General features: G+C 41.6%; 1 protein-coding gene across 3 annotated transcripts in view; it reads left to right on the forward strand.

Annotated features, from left to right (window-relative positions):
* Positions 1-18,209, forward strand: part of DUSP8 (dual specificity phosphatase 8) — a 105,740-nt gene that overhangs the window by 44,743 nt on the left and 42,788 nt on the right. The gene's annotated exons all lie outside the window — the stretch shown is intronic.

Here is an 18,209-nt window from a genome sequence, read left to right on the forward strand (position 1 = left end):
ATTCAAACCCTGGAAAGGCAGAAGCTTGTGTTCATGTCAACCCAGACTTTGGTATAATGGCAGTAGAAAACTGCTTACCTTGCTATTTAGTATGCTTTTGTGTAGGTAGGCAGGGCCATCCAATTTTGTAAAAAGTGGATTCTTAAAGACTTTCAGTTGGTAGGAGCACAAAAACAAGGAACTAGAAAATATAATGCAGTAAACATCTAGAACAAGAAAAAAAGAACAATGAGATAATTTAAAAAGAAGCAGAATTCACCCAGGCTAACCAATGTATATCTTGTCCAGGGTCTTTCCGTCTGGATGAGCTCATCTTGTGTTCAGGTCCAATGCCTGGTGGCAAAGCCAGGTTTCCAGCACCTTATGGAGGCACTAAAGGGTCAAGGCCAACAAACAGGGAGATGGTTGTAACAGAGAAAGTACTATTGTGGATCCCACTATGTGGCACTGTTTCATAGAAGGGGGTGAAACACAGCTTTCTGCCAGGTCTCATGGCCAAGCAGGTATAGTTGGAGGCAAGTGGTCTTGCAGAATCATTGAGTGCAGAATGAAATGAACAATATTACAGTGGTCCTTGTATAGTGACTGCCTTGTTTAGAGACTGTTTGCAGCTATAACAATGATAAAAAGTAGCTTTGTGACCAATCCTCGCATTTATAAGTTTGGCAGGTCTATAATGCAAAGAAAAGCTAAAGTAAAACCGTAAGCATAGTCATGGTGTCATTTAACAACCGCTTCGCTTAAGTTGCCAGTCCCAGTTGTCATTACACAAGAGTTATCTATATATGAATTTCCTGGTGTTCTTAGGACATCTTGGTTAATTTTAGTCAGAGAGGAAGCATTGCTGGTCCAAATGATAGTGATAAGGGACAGAGAAGAGTTGCATTTTATAATTTATACAGAACAAACCCTGAATAATCAGAGAATAATCAGAGAAGCCATCGAGATAGAAAAACGCCCACACAGCATGAACAAACAAGATGATACCTCCCGCCTACCAGCCATTTGGAAACCCGCCCTTATTGACAAACGAGTCCCTAATACAAAGAATGACACCAGACCCACACTCACAAAAGCCACACAGGATGTCACCACCACACGTCCACGCAAAAAGCAAACCCAAACCCACACCGATGATGAGGCATGACCACAAACCAGAAGCCAGACCACAGCTGCATCATTAGCCACTTTAAACCCCTCCAATCCATACATGAAGCAAACTGACACCCACCATGAAGATGAGGCACGACCACGAACGCAAAGCCAAACAATAGCAATGCAGCGGACCACCTCACATCCCCGTGCAACTCAGACTAACCTGACCACAACAAAGCCCCCACCCAAACAGAACACTCCCCCAACCAATCAGAGCACAGCCAACCCCCTATCCAATCAGAGCACAGCCAAGCTCCTAACCAATCGGAACACACCTCCATCCAATCAGAACACAGCCAAGCTCTCATCCAATCAGTTCATACCCCTACTGGCAGTTAAAAGGAAGAAACAGCTACGATCACACATTGCTCCTAGAAGCACGAAGCCAAAAACACCAGCCTGAAAATGACGAATGAGACTTCGTCGAAACGTCGCCAAGACACTTCCAATTTGACGCGAAAGAAAACCCGAATAACCAAAGACCTACCTACCTACATACATACATATATATATATATATATATATATATATATATATATATATATATATATATATATATATTTGATGATATCTGTGAAAATACGACTCCCGGGCATAATTATAAATAAAATAAATAATGTGCGACCACCAGGAGAATTTAAGTAAGAAAAATACTTTATTAAAAACTGCCAAGCTTTCGTTGGGAACTCCCAACATCGTCAGGGCTAAAAAGCCAGTTAACAAGGATAATTTAAATAGATTTGGCTGACATCTGCACCCGGCTCCTAGACCGTGTCACCGGCCCCAGCTGGTCAGTTTGGTTCCAGATGTTTCTTTAGTGTTGCGTTCTCTTCTGTCGTTCTTTCGAATCTTCCTACCTGCCCCTTCATTATCAATTTTTGGATTTATTAACACCTTTGTATCCTCCTCCCCTCCGATGGTATTTACTCCCATTATATCCTTCCTTCTGATAGAGCAGTGTTGCTCGCAGACAGAAAATGGGAGAAGCTGACACACCGCATTTCAGCGGGCTACCACAAAATGGCGTTCTTGCACACCTGCATCCGGGAGAACTTGCCACCCAAGACGCTAAGAAGGAAACTCATGGTCGACTCCAACGAATGCCAACAAGCCCTCCATCAGTTTCAACGTAGGACAGTATGAGCCCTTATTAATGACCAACACAGGTGCATAGGAGCCCTAAAAAAGTGGGCTCAGGAACATCAAAGACAATGCAGTTCAACCCTGTCGGAACACCACTTTCAAGCACTGGACCATCACATTAAGTTGGTGGCGAAGAGGATGAGCCAGGAAACGGCGACACGCCTCCAACATAAGATGGATGCCCTATGTGAGTCCAAGTGTAATAGTTTCATGAATGGATTAGTCTGTAACCTCTCTTCCAGGATATTAACCCATTCGCAACTCACCCTGCTGCAGCGTAATACAGGCCATAACCTTATGGACACACATGCTTTAGATTTTATAGCTGCGCTAGAGCCCGCTATGTGTTGCATGGGGACAGATGAGGATACTAGGAGCTCCATAAGACAACAAGTCACCGGGTTACTCACAAGCTGTAGGCATTATCACACACTATCCAGGGAAGAAATTGAAGCCCTAGGACAACTTAAAAGGGATGACACCATTGTTATACTCCCCGCGGATAAGGGGAGGGTGACTGTTGTCATGGACAAGACACTATATACAACCAAGGCGCTAGAGTTCCTGAATGATAGAACAGCTTATAGAGTGATTGGGAAAGACCCCTCAGTAACGCTTAGGAATAAAATCAACAAACTACTAGATAGTTTTAAATGCAGTGAAAAAATTGGAGATGATACCCTGAAGAAGGTGCACCCTTGTGATACGGCCCTCACTAGGTTTTATGGGCTACCAAAAATCCACAAGGAAGGCACTCCCCTCCACCCCATCGTGTCATTCAGGGGCACACCCACCTTGGGGTTAGCGAAGTGGCTTAGCACCCTCATTTGCCACCTTGTGGATGACAGTCCCATGACGGTCAAGTCTGCAGAGGAGTTCCTGACTAAGATTAAGACCCTCAGGGTGGAGGATGATGAGATGATGGTATCATTTGATGTTATCTCACTCTTCACCTCCATCCCCCAGGACCTAGCCATCTCAGTCCTGAGAGACCAGTTGATGAACACAGAAGGAGGTCATCACCAGGACTCCCTGCAAATGGAAGACCTCGTGAGACTGGTGGAAATATGCCTAACAACCTACCCCCAACGCCTTGCAAATGCCTCCTCGGCATCCAATCAACAACAATCTTATCCCGACGAACAGCTGAGGAATCTTCTGCCGCTAGATACACGTAGACGCATACCAACGGTGGATCTCCCTCTGGAAAAGAAAAAGGGGAAAATCCACTGGATAGGCGACTCGTGTATTCCCCAACAGTATTCCGATAGACCCCCATCTCTTAGGTGGAGGAGAGACAACGGCGATGACAGCGGGGAATCTGGAAGATCTAATGATGAGATTCCAGGACTTGATACATTTTACGGTAGTGAAGAGGGGTGCCTGATATGGAGGAGGGAGGGAAGGTGTGGAATGACGACTCGCTCACTCAGCAAAGGGGGGAGAAATACTCCTCCCCCCATCTCATGAATGGGCGAAAAACCACGGATGAAGAGCGCTCCTATTCACAGTTAGATCCCTCCCAGGAGGAGTATGAAGGGCCCGCCCTGGACAGGGATAAAAACCATCAATGGGTAAAACAACGGAAAACAGTTAATATAGAGAGCGCCATGGTGGGGGATGGAAACATAAGCACTAAAATGCACAATGCTCGGACAAGCGCTACCCATATGGTTAAGGGGGAGGGGAATACAGAACAGGGAGAAAACATCGACCCACAATTAAAAGGGGTGAAAAGCACTTGGAGCCCTAATGGAATGAAGACCAACACTAAAAGAGAATCTAAAGCCCCTGAGACCTGTAGCAGAAGGAAGGATATAATGGGAGTAAATACCATTGGAGGGGAGGAGGATACAAAGGTGTTAATAAATCCAAAAAATGATAATGAAGGGGCAGGTAGGAAGATTCGAAAGAACGACAGAAGAGAACACAACACTAAAGAAACATCTGGAACACAAATTGACCGGCTGGGGCCGGTGACGCGGTATAGGAGCCAGGTGCAGATGTCAGCCAAACCTATTTAAATTATCCTTGTTAACTGGCTTTTTAGCCCTGATAATGTTGGGAGTTCCCAACGAAAGCTTGGCAGTTTTTAATAAAGTATTTTTCTTACTTAAATTCTCCTGGTGGTTGCACATTATTTATACATACATATTTGTTTTCTGAGGTTTTCGCGGGTGTTTGTATGTAGGTCTTTGGTTATTTGGGTTTTCTCCCGAGCATGAAGCCGAAAACACCAGCCTGAAGATGACGAATGGGACTTTGTCGAAACGTCGCCAAGGCACTTCCAATTTTACGCGGGAGAAAACCCAAATAACCAAAGACCTACATACATACATATATACATACAGTAGCATATATGATAGTAAAATATAGAGTCTATTTGTTAAATGTTTATAATCAATCTGCATCATTTTTATTCATATACGAGTTAAATATACCCAGTGCTTAGGTATGTGGGCAGGGGTGTGGTTGATATAAAATAAAGTGTGGGAAGTTGGCTACCACAACTTACCACTGGCTTAAGACAGACTTGATGGAGTGCTGGTCCATTAACAGGTAGTCCCAATGATCTGAAGTTCAACTGCAAATCCCTCTGAGCTCTCTTATTCTAGGAGAGAACTAAAATGGAGGGCAGCTTGAGTGAAATAAGAGCCTACAATTGTGTACCTCAGATTTGGTCATATGATTGTTTGCCATTCATCATAGTGAAAAGAGGTGGCATATTTAAGGAAATATTGTTATCCAGGTGGTGTTCTTCAAGAAGACCTCTTCTAAAATCACCTGGGATAAATTATTTTTGCCCAGTAGAGGGTAGTATTGCCCATCCACTGGAATCTGTGTAGCCCATGCTAAATAACCGAGCATAATATATTTGTTAACATGAGCAACACGGTTACAAATCATTATGTTACATAATAAGTCATTATATCATGCCATAGCGAACTGGAGTCTTTTCTTTCTTTTCCCTTATTTGTGTTGCAGCCTGTATAGGTGATCTATAGGTTGCTTGGAGTCAGCTCTAAGAATAGGTAACTAGCACAGCTATCTATATGGAACAGGAGTCTTTGTGTACATGTTCATATGGATACACATACGCAGCAGAAAAGGTTTGGGGGACTAAGGTGAAGTCCAAGTAGGCCTCTCCTCCTCTAATTCAGTCCTACCTGACTAATTTAATATTTACAGAATGAATGAATGAGCAAGGATTTCTTCCAGCATGCTTAAAGAGTGGATTCTTTTTGGAAAGAGATAAAGGAGGGTGATGATGGGAGACTCAATGTAATGAATCAGGGCTGGTGAGGACCCGTTAGTCCTTCCACAGCCCTTGTGGTAAAGTGGCTAAGTAAGCATGCTATTGTAATTAAATAGTCTTTCTGCAGAGTGCATGAAACTCTAGTACTAGCAAGCTATGAGCAGGAGGCAAATATGAATGAAATCGTCCAAGTGGTTAGAACTAGAACAAGCTAGAGGGAGATCAAAGTGCTCATTCATTCCATTGATATCTTGGTCATAGTTAGAAGTACATTTTACAGGTTGTTTGGTCTCATCCTTGAATGTGTATACAGGTAGTCCGTGGGTTACAATGGCATTTGGGGCCAGAGTTGTCATTAAATGGCATGATTGTAAAGTACAATGCCATGTGACTGAGTAACTTAGTGATGTCAATTCCAACAGTCCTGTTTGCCATCATTAAACAAGGACTATAGGGGTCATGAAGTGAGGACCTTACTGAGCAGGAACTGCTGGCTTCCCCATTGCCTTGACTTGCAGGAAGCCAGCAGGGAACTTTAGAAATTGATTATGTGACCGTGAGGTTACTGAGACAAGAAGAACTCTGACGACCAGTTGCAATGCCCTTCTGTTCAATGCCATCCCAAATTTGAACTGTCACTGAGTGAACGGTTATAACCCAAGGACCACACTTCTGAAACCGTAGGAATATTTTTATTTGGTCACCTACTAGCTGTAGTTTATAATGAGCTGTACTGGATGCTGCAGTATAGGCATAGAAAAGCATGAAGTTACTTATGGACTGCTATTCAATTTTTACATTAATTGGTATTAGATTAAGAATGGTTGCTGTACATGTAAATTGTCTAACCTAGTCTTCTTTCATCTAGAAGCAATCTATTCTGTATAGTTATATCTGCATTGGATTTCTAATTAATACCGTACAGGAAATATGATTGTATCATAAAGCAGAGAGAAATGCAGTTTATTTGGTATGTATCTTGACATTGGCCTAATCAGATTAAAACTGGAATAAATTAATACCGGGCAGGAATTTGGGGAATCTAGTGTTCCCTTTTTTATTTTGCTGAAAATTAATCACTTTGACCTCTGGCCAAATGGGATGTATCCATTAACTGGTATATAGTTAATGTTTTAAAAAACAAAAATGTTTAGAAGGCCACAAATTCTACACATTTATAACCCCTACAAACTAAGGACATTTTTTTTTCATATACGGAAGTATCTACAGATCTAAATACTGTATTCATTGTTCAGGTTATTGTGAGCCAAGAAAAAATAGATGTGGTAAAACAACTTGAGGACAAGCTACAAGGGGGACTTTTTGCAGTTGGAGTTCCACTATGTCAGTGATGGTGAACCTTTTAGAGACCGAGTGCCCAAACTGCAACACAAAACCCACTTATTTATCGCCGGGTGCCAGGTGGGCGTGGCCCACTGGGTGGGCATGGTTGTGGTGGTCATGGCACTGGGTGGGTGTGGCCAAGGTGGGCATGGTCACCTTGATGTTGCTCATGGGGAGGGACGCCTGTGGGGGCCAGGCAGGGTTGGGGGAGATCCAGGGAGTCTCTGGTAGGTGGGGCGATGGGCAGGAGGCTCATCCTGCAGGGAGAGGCGAGGCAAGGTGAGGCAGGGCAGGGGTGCCATTGTTGCAGGGCAAGGCAAGGCAGGGGCTGGGGCAGCAGCTGCCTGACACCATCGGGCCCTGCACATAGAGGCCAGCGAGCACATGGGGGCGGACAGTGTCTGTCAGCAGCCACAGCCTGCCGGCCTCTCGACTGGCGCACTCTGGGGCTCTGCAGCTCGCTGCCAGCAGTTCAGAGAAGCTGCCTCTGAGCTGGACGGCGAGCTGACTGACAGCTGAGGAGGTGATGCAGTGGGTTGTGCCCAAGAAAAGGAGAGCATACAAGGCCAGGAGGATTGGGACAGGGGGGAGGGAAACCAGCCGTGCCAGGATGCATCCGGCCACATAGGACCTCGGCGAATTAGTGGGCAACTGGTTGAAGAGGGACGGTTGACATCTCCGGGGCATGGTGTGCGTGCCCACAGAGAGTGCTCTGAGTGCCGCCTCTGGCACCCGTGCCATAGGTTTGCTACCACTGCACTATGTAAATAAGGAACTGGAGAAATAAAGAGGAGAACTCAGTTTTTTTTAAACCCCCCCCCCATATTTTCCCAGTGTGGAATACTTCTACCACTTTAGCTGCTATTTTCTCTGCTGGCTTAGAATTCTAGGATTTTAGTTCTAGAGGATACACGTTCAGGAAGTTTTTGTTCATTTAAGCTTGACTTTTAGGTGTAATACTCAGTGAGAGGAATATATTTTCAAGTATTTAAGCCACAGGCCTGTTGATAGTGCATTACAACTCTTACCCCACCTCTCAAATCACTTCATATATAAAATTATCTGTTCTATTCACACATTATATTCTTTAAGAAAGCATTCAGTTGCTCAAATTCTATCCAGTTGGTCTTCTTAGTACTTAGTCCCGCTGAGAGTTAGGTTTAGTTAAAGGTGTTTTTTTTTCATTTCTATTAAACTATCTGTAGGAAATCGTTAAACAAAGTATCATCTATTTTTTCTCTCTCCTACAGAATCACTGATATCTCATTGTTTCTGTGACTTGAAATTAACAGTATTCAGTCGGAGTTTACTGGACTTACATTCTGCTAAGCGCAACATCCATATGGGCTATTCAGCATTTCCAGCAAGGGCATGTACAATATGATGGATAGATGGATGGAGATAGATGATAGGTGATAATAGATATGTAAATAGGTAGATCAGCTTCACTCCCTCCAAGGAGATGAAGGGCTATGAGTACAGGTAAAGGCATCCATGTATGTAAACCTCAGAGAAAGGAAAAGTATAAAGATTAGGAAAGAGAGAACAGTCTCTAAAACAGCGGTTCTCAACCTGTGGGTCGCGACCCCATTTGGGGTCGAACGACCATTTTACGGGGGTCGCCAAACAATGCGATCCGCCATTTTGTTCCCTCAGGGGGCGGCGCCACGCATGTGTGCCGCGCATGGGGACGGCGCCACGCATGTGTGCCGCGCATGGGGATGGCCCCACGCATGCACGCCACTCATGGGGACGGCCCCGTGCATGCGCATCATGCAAGGGGCACCTCTACACATGCACGCCATGCATGGGGTGCCCCGTGCATGCACGCCACGCAAGGGGCGCCTGCGCCTGCGCACCACGCATGGGAAGGCCGCGCACATGTGTGCCACGCATGGGGGCCGCCCTGCGCATGCGCACCGCACATGGGATCACCCTGTGCATGCACACCGCGCATGGGGGTCACCCTGCGCATGCGCATCGCGCCACGCATGCGCGCCGCGTCCTTATGACCGGGGACGCTGTATAAAAAGGTTGAGAACTACTGCTCTAAAAGGAAAAGGCAGGCTATGGTCCATACAGGAAGGCTCCTCTTCCCTGCCCCAGAATCAGGTCTTGCAGTGACCATCACACAGGCTGAACATCAGACCACTGCAATCCGGACTGGCATGTCTAAAATGGACTTAAGAAATAGCTGGGAGATGCATGGGGGACTTAGACTACAGTGAGGAATTGTCCAGTATCTCCCTTTAAGTTGGTATAACCCTCCTTTCTTTCCTTCCATTTAACAGCTTGCTTAAAAAGAAATAATAGCACTGAAGAGAGACATTGAAATATTGCTTAGCCTTACTCTAAATCTTGCTCCACACTAGAGCATTTAGACTTATTCACAACTTAAGGCAGAAAGTCATCTAAGTTTTATGTTGACCAGAAGGTGCTGAAGCCCTTTGAAGGATTTTTTGTTGTGATAAGATGATTGTTTTTCATATGGGCACATGCACAGCTATCTCATGTTGCATACAAGAGATAATCATGGGAAAGCCTTATTAGGTTTGAAGAATAATAGTTTTGAAAAGCGTGTTGAGTACAACTATCTTGATAACATGTTATCAGGCATTACCATCCAACAAATTAATTTAAATCCAACTCATGATGTGCTGCAATATATAACTTTATCATGAACTGAAATGCTCTGCATTACAGCATTCTGTTTACAACTTAATTAAATTCCTAGCCAGCATGATTGCATTTGATACTGGATTTGGGCCATCATGATTGTTTTTGAGTACAACTTCATTGTTGCAATACTATGTTTATCAAGATGAAATAAATGCATAATAATGTAGATGGGGATAGCATTATATTATGCATGAGTTCATAGGAAAAAATACGATGATGCAAGGTGAATATGTGGACAATAGTGCGCATTTAAATATTCTCAGAAATATTAAGGATGTATTTACTGCAGCATAGCTTTCATAATTCAAGTCCCAACATTTTATTTATTACCATATTTATGTACTGCAGTTTTATAAGGGTGCCCACTGGTTTACATGTATTCACAAAATAATAAAACCATACAATCTGTAGAAATAATCCAGAGTCATTGGATACGAGATGGGCGGCAAATAAATTTCATAATAAATAAAAAATAAAATAATGACATTAATAATATCCCCCTTGGTGTCCAAACAAACAATGATTTAGGCTATCGTGTCTAGTAGTTCAGCATTCTGAAATAAACCTGTATTTTATGAGTATAGGCTTCATCTATGAAGAATAGTCCTGCCATCGACTTGTAATGTTTAATGATTAACCTTCTTTTATTCCTATAACGTAACTAGTAGTGTTTTATCAGGAGATTGCTGCTAAGCAGTAATACTGCTTCACAGAGTTTTGTTATCCGTTTGTGTTGCCTAAAGATGCTTACTGTTTCTACTATAAAAATATTAAAATAACTATCAGCCTAAGGAAGATTATATCTGTATTTAAGGCTTCACAGGCCCCAAGTTGCATTTGGTTTGATTGTTGCAGAACTCAACGGTGGAGAGTAAGCGGAGCAGTGATTCAAGTGAGTACATTTATTGTGCTCTGAAGAATTTCACACGATAGCAATTCCTTACTGCAGGAGAACTGGCACAGGCAAAGTGTGACCCACTATTGCAAAGTCATGATGGTATGAAATGAGGGCAAGCAGCTCTGTATATATTGTACAACATCGGATCTTACATCAGCCTATTGAATAGGTGGGGCAGGCCAAGCATATCTGAAACCTGTTGTGATTAATCCTAATTCATAGACACCCTTTCTGCTTTTTCCAGGCCAGTAGGGTGGGGAGGAAGCATGTTAATAAAATACGTAACCAGAACCCAGCTGAAAATAACAAGCAAGTTCTGTTAGAGGTGGATCAGATTAGTTCTCATCGATATATACATTGAAAATTTTGTCACCCCTGCAGTACTTGGCTATACATTGCCTCTGTCATTCTCCATTTCTCTTTCACTAGCGTTTTGTTTTTACTATGAGAAAGAATCATTCATCTGAGCCACCAATTCTGCCTTTTCCTTTCCTTTCCATTCCATTCCATTCCATTCCATTCCGATGACTAGGCTGTATTTGACATTTTTACCTACCTATCAAATCCTTCCCAAGGTCCTGGGATAGGAAGACGTTGTTGTTTCATGGTATTAAATGTTTCATTGCAGGATGTCAGCTGTTCTGAGTAAAGCTGCCTTTTGCAATTGACGGATGGGTAATTTTCTCAGTGCTGATAGTAAATGATAAGAAACAAAATAAAGGTAGAGATGACACGTTAACAAATTGGATGGAAACCAAAGAAAAGAATCTAAGTTAAAAGGAAGGTTTAATTGCGCCCCCCTCCCAAGCAAAGGACTGTTTGAAGAGCCAGGTATTCACACCACTTTGAAACCCCAGCAGGGTGTAGATGTGCTTCCGAGATCATACTAGATGAAATTGCTTAGTTGAAAGAACCCAGAGCACTCAACCCTACCAGATCAAATCAGCTGGGCAGATAGTATGAGAGACAGATCGTCCTTCAGGTAACCAGGCCCCATGTTATGTAGGGCTTTATAAGTAACAACCAATACCTTGAACTGTACCAGAAGGAAATGGCAACCATTGCAGCTTGCGAAACTACAATGCTCACGCCACTGTATTCTGGACCAGTTGAAGCTTTCAGGTGGTCTAGGGCAGCTCTGTATAGAGGACATTACAATAGTCAATAGTCAAGACATAAGGTGATCAGAATATGAATGTCTTTTGCCCTTCCTGCCTCAACCCCCTCCCCATTGAAGAATTATATTCTCTGCCTCTGTAAGACCAGCTCAGTAATTGGAAGCTATAAGGCCTGTTTCAGCTCTCTAAGAAAACATCAAAACCCAACCACTACAGTTCTTATGTCAGTAGTACCACATTTTAGTACATTATATATATCCTAGCTCCGTAGCTATTTTCTTAACATTGGCTATCATTCCTTACTTGGTGTTTGGGTGGTTCTCATTTTGAGCAATGGTAGATCTTGATAAAATGGCATTACTATGTTGACTTGAAAGGAGAACTTTATTTATCTAACAAATAATAGATTTTTGAAATAGCAGAATTGTCTTCAGTTTGATGAGAATATGGAAACAGGGACAGATCTTTCTTGCCTATTTTTTTGACATTTGTCTTCTTAAATTCGGAGTTCCTGTTTGAAGGCAACAAGAGTGGGTGGGCGGGCTGGAGTGGGTACATATTTACAAATCAGAAGAAAGTTACTCTCGCTATAACCAATGATCTGCTAATAGATAATGCTTTTGCTATTCCTCTGCTTTGATTATCTTAAAAGAGAAAGAGATTTATTTATTTATTTGTTAAATTTATATGCTGCCCATCTTCACTATTGATTATAAAAAGGATAATATGAAATGATTACAATTAACAAGAATTACATGGAGACTAAAAACCAAGAGGATGGGTGATATGGGGGTGGGAATCTTATCTTTACTCCATCAGTCCACCCCCCTCAGCATAAAGCACTCCCATTGGCATCCCCTCCCCATTAGCTCCTAAAGGAAAGTAGAATTCAGTAGGATGCATTTTAAAGAAAACTTCAGTATAAATGAGAAGGGAAGATGTCCTTGTATTTTGTATCTTCAGCAGAATTTGTGTCAGTAAAGATGGTGCTTTTCTGTTTTACATTCATTTATCCCAGCTTGCATATATACTCTGTTTCTCTGTTGGATATGCCCATGCACATCGCACACCCATGGATTATTCTCTTTCATTCAGGGAAGGGAGGCAGCCTGTTCCCAGAAGTTGCTGTTAATTTCCTTCCTGAGGTTTTGGCAAGTACTCATCTCTGAGTTTTTGCTATGGCGTCATGAGCTGCATGCCCTGGAGCCTGTCAATTCACTAATGTCAAATGCAGACCACTAATGTGCTAGTTGGAGGAAAGGGACTGAAATGTAGAACAGTGGGTCACGGCTGCTGCGTTTTATGTGGAAAGCATGACTCAAAGCAAGAAAAAAGCTGCTGAAAATTTAATAGGCAGGCAGAGATTTCTAACACACACACAAATGCACAGAATTTCCTCTTTTGTTTAATATGGAAAGTAGGCTATTAAAGTAAATTAAATGGGTCCGTGCCTTGGTGGTCTGAAACTTGTAGGTTCATGTCATGCACAAAAATATGTGCCTTAAGGTATTGTGTGGATACCTCTGTGACTATTCACAATTTCCACATCTGCTTCCTTTTCGGAGAATGGCCTTACATAAACTTTCCTTGACAGATATAGTATTCTTTTCAAAATTCAGCTTTCCATTACCTTAGGTCATATATATGAAACTTTTTTTCTTTTTTCTTAACAGGGATGGGTAGCTTAGAGATCTTGATGCTCCACAGCTAAAACTGGATTGCTAAAACCTTTGCAATTTAAAAATAGCAAAAATACACTGAAGCCAAGTTCCTTTTCCTAATGGGATACTGGTTGTAATTTTGAGATACTCATGAGCCCTCTTCAGGTATGCTTTCACTTCCTCCCACACATAATTAACAGTTGCATCTTCTGCTGTCCACATGTTCAGGGAATGTCTGCCGAGGAGAACCCAGCCAAATGCTGGTACTGCTCTGGATCCTTAAATAATCAAGGCTTCTTGTCACAGAGGAAGCCTCCATATATCTGGCAGATTTCCCTATTGCAGACTTTACTCCAATGAATGGATAGGGGATGTGCCACGTGGCACACTGCTCTTTATCACATTGGTAGGGAATGCCTGATGGGACTTCTCGACTTAATACAAAGATAATGGGAAGGTGGTTTAACTTTCATTTGAAGCAACATATAACGTACCCAAAGTTTATTAAAATTGATTGAGCTCCCTCCCATGTTCTAAAAATATAACTTAGTACCTTTCCAGGTATATTGGACAACTGTACCCATCATCCCAATCCTGAGTGGCTATCTCCTTTCTCTGATTGGAAATGTCAACACATCTAACGAGCTCTTGATGGGGAATGATTGTGCTAAAGAGAGAGATTTCTTTTTATTAAGATTTATAACTAGAAAGAGGAGATCCTATCATTATAGGAAAGAAATAGAAACAAAATATTTTAGACTGAATTAAAAGAAAAATGATAAGGACCATTAGCAACCCGATAATTATACTGCACATTGAGCAATCATTAACCTGTGACCAGAACATAATGAAGAGTAGCAGGAAGCTTAGCAACCTTCTCTGTGTGGTGAGCTTTTCTGTTCTGTTAATAGATAAAATGCATGCAAATCATCAGTGTGCCCAGGGAATTCAGCTAGTAGGGAGACAATGAAGGCAGATCTACTTATTTTAATCAGAACACTTACTACAATGGAGGCTAAAGATTCTACTTGTCCCAGCCAGGTGTGGCCTTCTATCCTAGATATAACTTTTCCTCAGTGCTACTAACAACAAAACGCTCATCTTAATTGCTGGAGCTCCAAAGAGTAAACCGAAAAAGCTTGAGTATGGAGAGAAGATGATTTTTTTAAAAAAAAAATGTAATAACCAAGTACTTAGCCCCACATTATACTGTCAATCTCCATCCAGAATTTATTGCTTTACTGTCACTTTAATTTTGCTAAATCCCAGGGCATGAAACAGATTTTTCACATCACTAGACACCATCAGGTTGAGTGGAAAGAATCAAGCAAAGTATGTTACTTCATCTGCATATGACAAAATAAGAGTGATTTGCTAGCCAGCATAGGTTGGCGACAATATTACTGCAAAAAGGCAAGGTGCTGTATGTAATTCAGGAAGCTATATAGTTCTATTACTTGTCACTTTTTCAATTAATATCCTACCGGTATTTGGTAGCTGGCCTTGGTTGTTCCATCTTATTCTCAAACCAGATATCAGCATACAAATTATGTATAGTAAATACATAAATACATATCTGTCAGTGCTGGGCTGCTGCTTTTTTAGCAGTCTTTTTTTTTTGAACTCAAATCAAATATATGTGTTTACTTATGAATAGCCATATTGTTAGCTTTTTGTCAATAAGGAAGGATAGAAAGCTCCATCCTATTTCCAGTATTTCATTGCATTTCTGTGCTAAGTGTAGAGGAGGTGATTTTTTTTCTCTGTCTATATACTTAGTTTCTGCAATGTGCACAGAGTTCTCTATCTCACCTCTAGTAATTTACTTGCTTGTGTGAAATTCTTGTCATTTGCTTTTATCAGGCTAGTACTTAAAATTGCAAAGCTGATTTCCATAATGGCATAATAATGTGTAATTAGAATCAAATAATTTGGAGTGGGAAAGCTTTTTTGTGCTTATGAAGTCATTCTCAGAATCAAGTTCCCCTCAAAAAGAGACTTTAAGTTTTACATTTGTAAATGCTTAAGTAAACAAGGTGGCTTAATTTTTTTTTGTGTAGGCTATGGCTGATCAAAACCAAAGTTAGATATTTATGCTCTTTTCAATTTGTTATGTTCCCTGATTATAATGTGCTAATCAGTGGATACTTCCCTCCCATTTGAATACATTTGAATTAAAATGTAATCTTAAAAGTGACAGAGAAGAGGAACAAGGGAGTATGATTTTATTTTCTCCCTTGCACAGACAGGTTCAGAAACCAAGAAGGTATATTTTAAAGAAATCATAACTGGGCATGCTATGCATGCTTCCCTTTATGCTTAGCGCACTTGTGTTTGCATTTTAATGTGGATTACGTGTATCTTACATTAGCAGAATTTTTTTTATCTTTTTCTGCTGTTAGTATTCTAAAAATGAAAGTGGCAAAATATTCTAGTAAAAAGCAAGCAAGCATAGCAGAGTAATTTTGATTACATTTTCTTAGGTATGGAAGGGTAACAAGATTTCAGATAGCTAAACTGATAGTTAAGCAAATGGGGATATATCAAGTGTAATCTGGCGCCCCTTTCTCTGTTAAGCGTACATCAAGAGAAAAATTGCTGGAAGGCTATGTATCTTCATGACAGGTTTACCAAGTGTTTCCCCCTGAGCTCAAAAATCCCCAGCTGGAGTTCCCCTTTTATCTGTGAAACTGGTTACCTTGTGAGAATTTCCCAGTGTTACAGAGCTGAAACACAGAGTGGCTTGCTGTCTCATTTTTTGATAGTGTTCATCTCTAATTGTGGAGCCTCAGGGGCGCATAGATAGCTGCATTATGGATCATGATATTATGTAATGTATAGCATATATGTTTAATAAATACAGATATGCATACATATACACATACATACATATGGTATGCCCCGTAATATTTTTAACATGCTTCAAGGCTTCCCTGAGTAACAAGCTGGAGCAGAAGTTCTATAAGGAATTCAGCAGAGGTTGTTTTGTATCGGAAGCAACCCAAAAGATGTATAAGAACTAGAAGAACCCTAACCCTATAGCCAGTGGTAGGATTCAAATATGTAAACAACCGGTTCTCTGCGTGGATGCCACTTCCGGAAGTCCATTCTGGGCCTGGGCAAAAGAAAATTAGCTACCGGTTCTGCAGAAGTGGTGCAAACCGGCTGAATCCCACCACTGCCTTTGGCTCTAGGGCAGGGGTAGGCAACCTTGGCTCTTTTATGGCTGGCTCAGGAATTCTGGGAGTTGAAGTCCATGAGTCATAAAAGAGCCAAGGTTGTCTACCCCTGCTCTAGGGCAGCAGCCCCCAGCCTTTTGGGCACCAGGGACCGGTTCTGTGGAGAGAGGTTTTTCCGCAGACTGGAAGGGAGTGTGGTTTCGCATGCTGCCTGCATCCCATGGATGGGGCTTCACTTGTTTGCGCGGCTTAGATTCTGGCATGTAGTGGACCAATGCTGGTTTTTGGAGAGAGGGTTGGGGACCCCTGCTCTAGTGGATGTAAATATTTTTTTTGATGGCAAGAAACAGTGACCAAGATGGATACTTAGATAAGACAAAGACTGGAAATGAAATTCTACCCTCCTTTTGAAAATCTGCTACTTGTTAAATTATCTTTTTTTCAAGCAAGCTCTGCTTGCTACCTATCACTTAAAGGAGGAGAAAACATGTTGATTTAGATGGATTTCCTGACATCACAAAAAGTGCTGGGAAAAAAATGAAAGGAGCCAACATATTTTGTGCATTACATATTCTCTTCTTTAGAGAACTGCTATTCCTACAGGAGCCTGACTGTTCTTTAACCTCTTGATTCTAGAGCAGCATCTGCAACCCCTCCTTTAACACCTCCGTGTTTCTATTATAATTGACTTATCAAACATGTTGCCTGAAGTCCTCTTAAGTTCAAGCTGTCAGCAGCAATGGTGTCAAACCAGCACAGGCAAGATACTCGCATCAGTCTGTCTTCTCTTTGGAAGGGTGAAGAGTTGGCATGCTAGATCCAAGTGCTGACATAATCACTGCCTTTTGTGTGAAACCGCAAGGCCCTTTTGCTACTCGGTGGAGAATAGATATGCATTGGCTATGTCCAATATGAATTGGAGGTTTGCAGATAGGGGGCAGCAGAGACTTTCAAAAATAGATCTGAAAAATGTGTATATATAGAGATTAAGAATTATATGTATGATGAGGAACAAATTGTTAGGAATATATACACTGGAATGTTACGTTATGTCCATCCTTGTTCTAACTGTTTTATAAATAAACTTTTTTTAAAAAAAGATGGACAACTCAGTGTTACACTTAGTTAATAGAGTCTGGTGATGTTTAGTCCCAAGAAAGTGCATGGATTTAAGTGAAACCTTTCTTGAGACCATTACTTCTCCTTTCTGGCCTGCTAATAGAAATAATTGATGGAGCCGAGAGTTTTTGGCAGTGAAATGCGAAAACTGAAACACTTAGACCATTTATCTACAATTGAGTTAAAATAGTACATATCACTCCTTGTGTTGGCCCGAAACAATGCTAGAATTTGCTATTGTCTTTGCCTTGCCAATTCCTGTCATTCAAAACTCTGTTATCCAGATTTGCAGGTATGAAAGTAGTCATAGACAAATTGATTGTTCTTCTCTTTTGACTTATATATCATGCTCCTCGGCACTTCACTAGACAGTGGGGAGACATCTGCCATTCATGGGCTGCAACAAGAATAGGGCGGGTCTGACATGGAATGGCAGGATTCCAAGTTGACTTCTCTCAGCTGCCTTCTCTGATGTTCTTATCATACCCCATTTGGGCATCTCACAAAATAATATAAAGTGAAGAAATGTACAGAAATGTTATTGTTGTGGGTAAAGTAGGAGGAGGAAGATGTGTTGGATATGTTCTCTGCCTTGAGTTATTTGTAAAAATAACAGAAGCAGGATACAATTAAATAATACTGCTCCCAATCACAAAT

Source organism: Crotalus tigris, unplaced genomic scaffold (assembly GCF_016545835.1).
Source record: "Crotalus tigris isolate CLP2741 ecotype Arizona unplaced genomic scaffold, ASM1654583v1 scf7180000024450.1299024, whole genome shotgun sequence".
NCBI classification, from domain to species: Eukaryota; Metazoa; Chordata; class Lepidosauria; order Squamata; family Viperidae; genus Crotalus; species Crotalus tigris.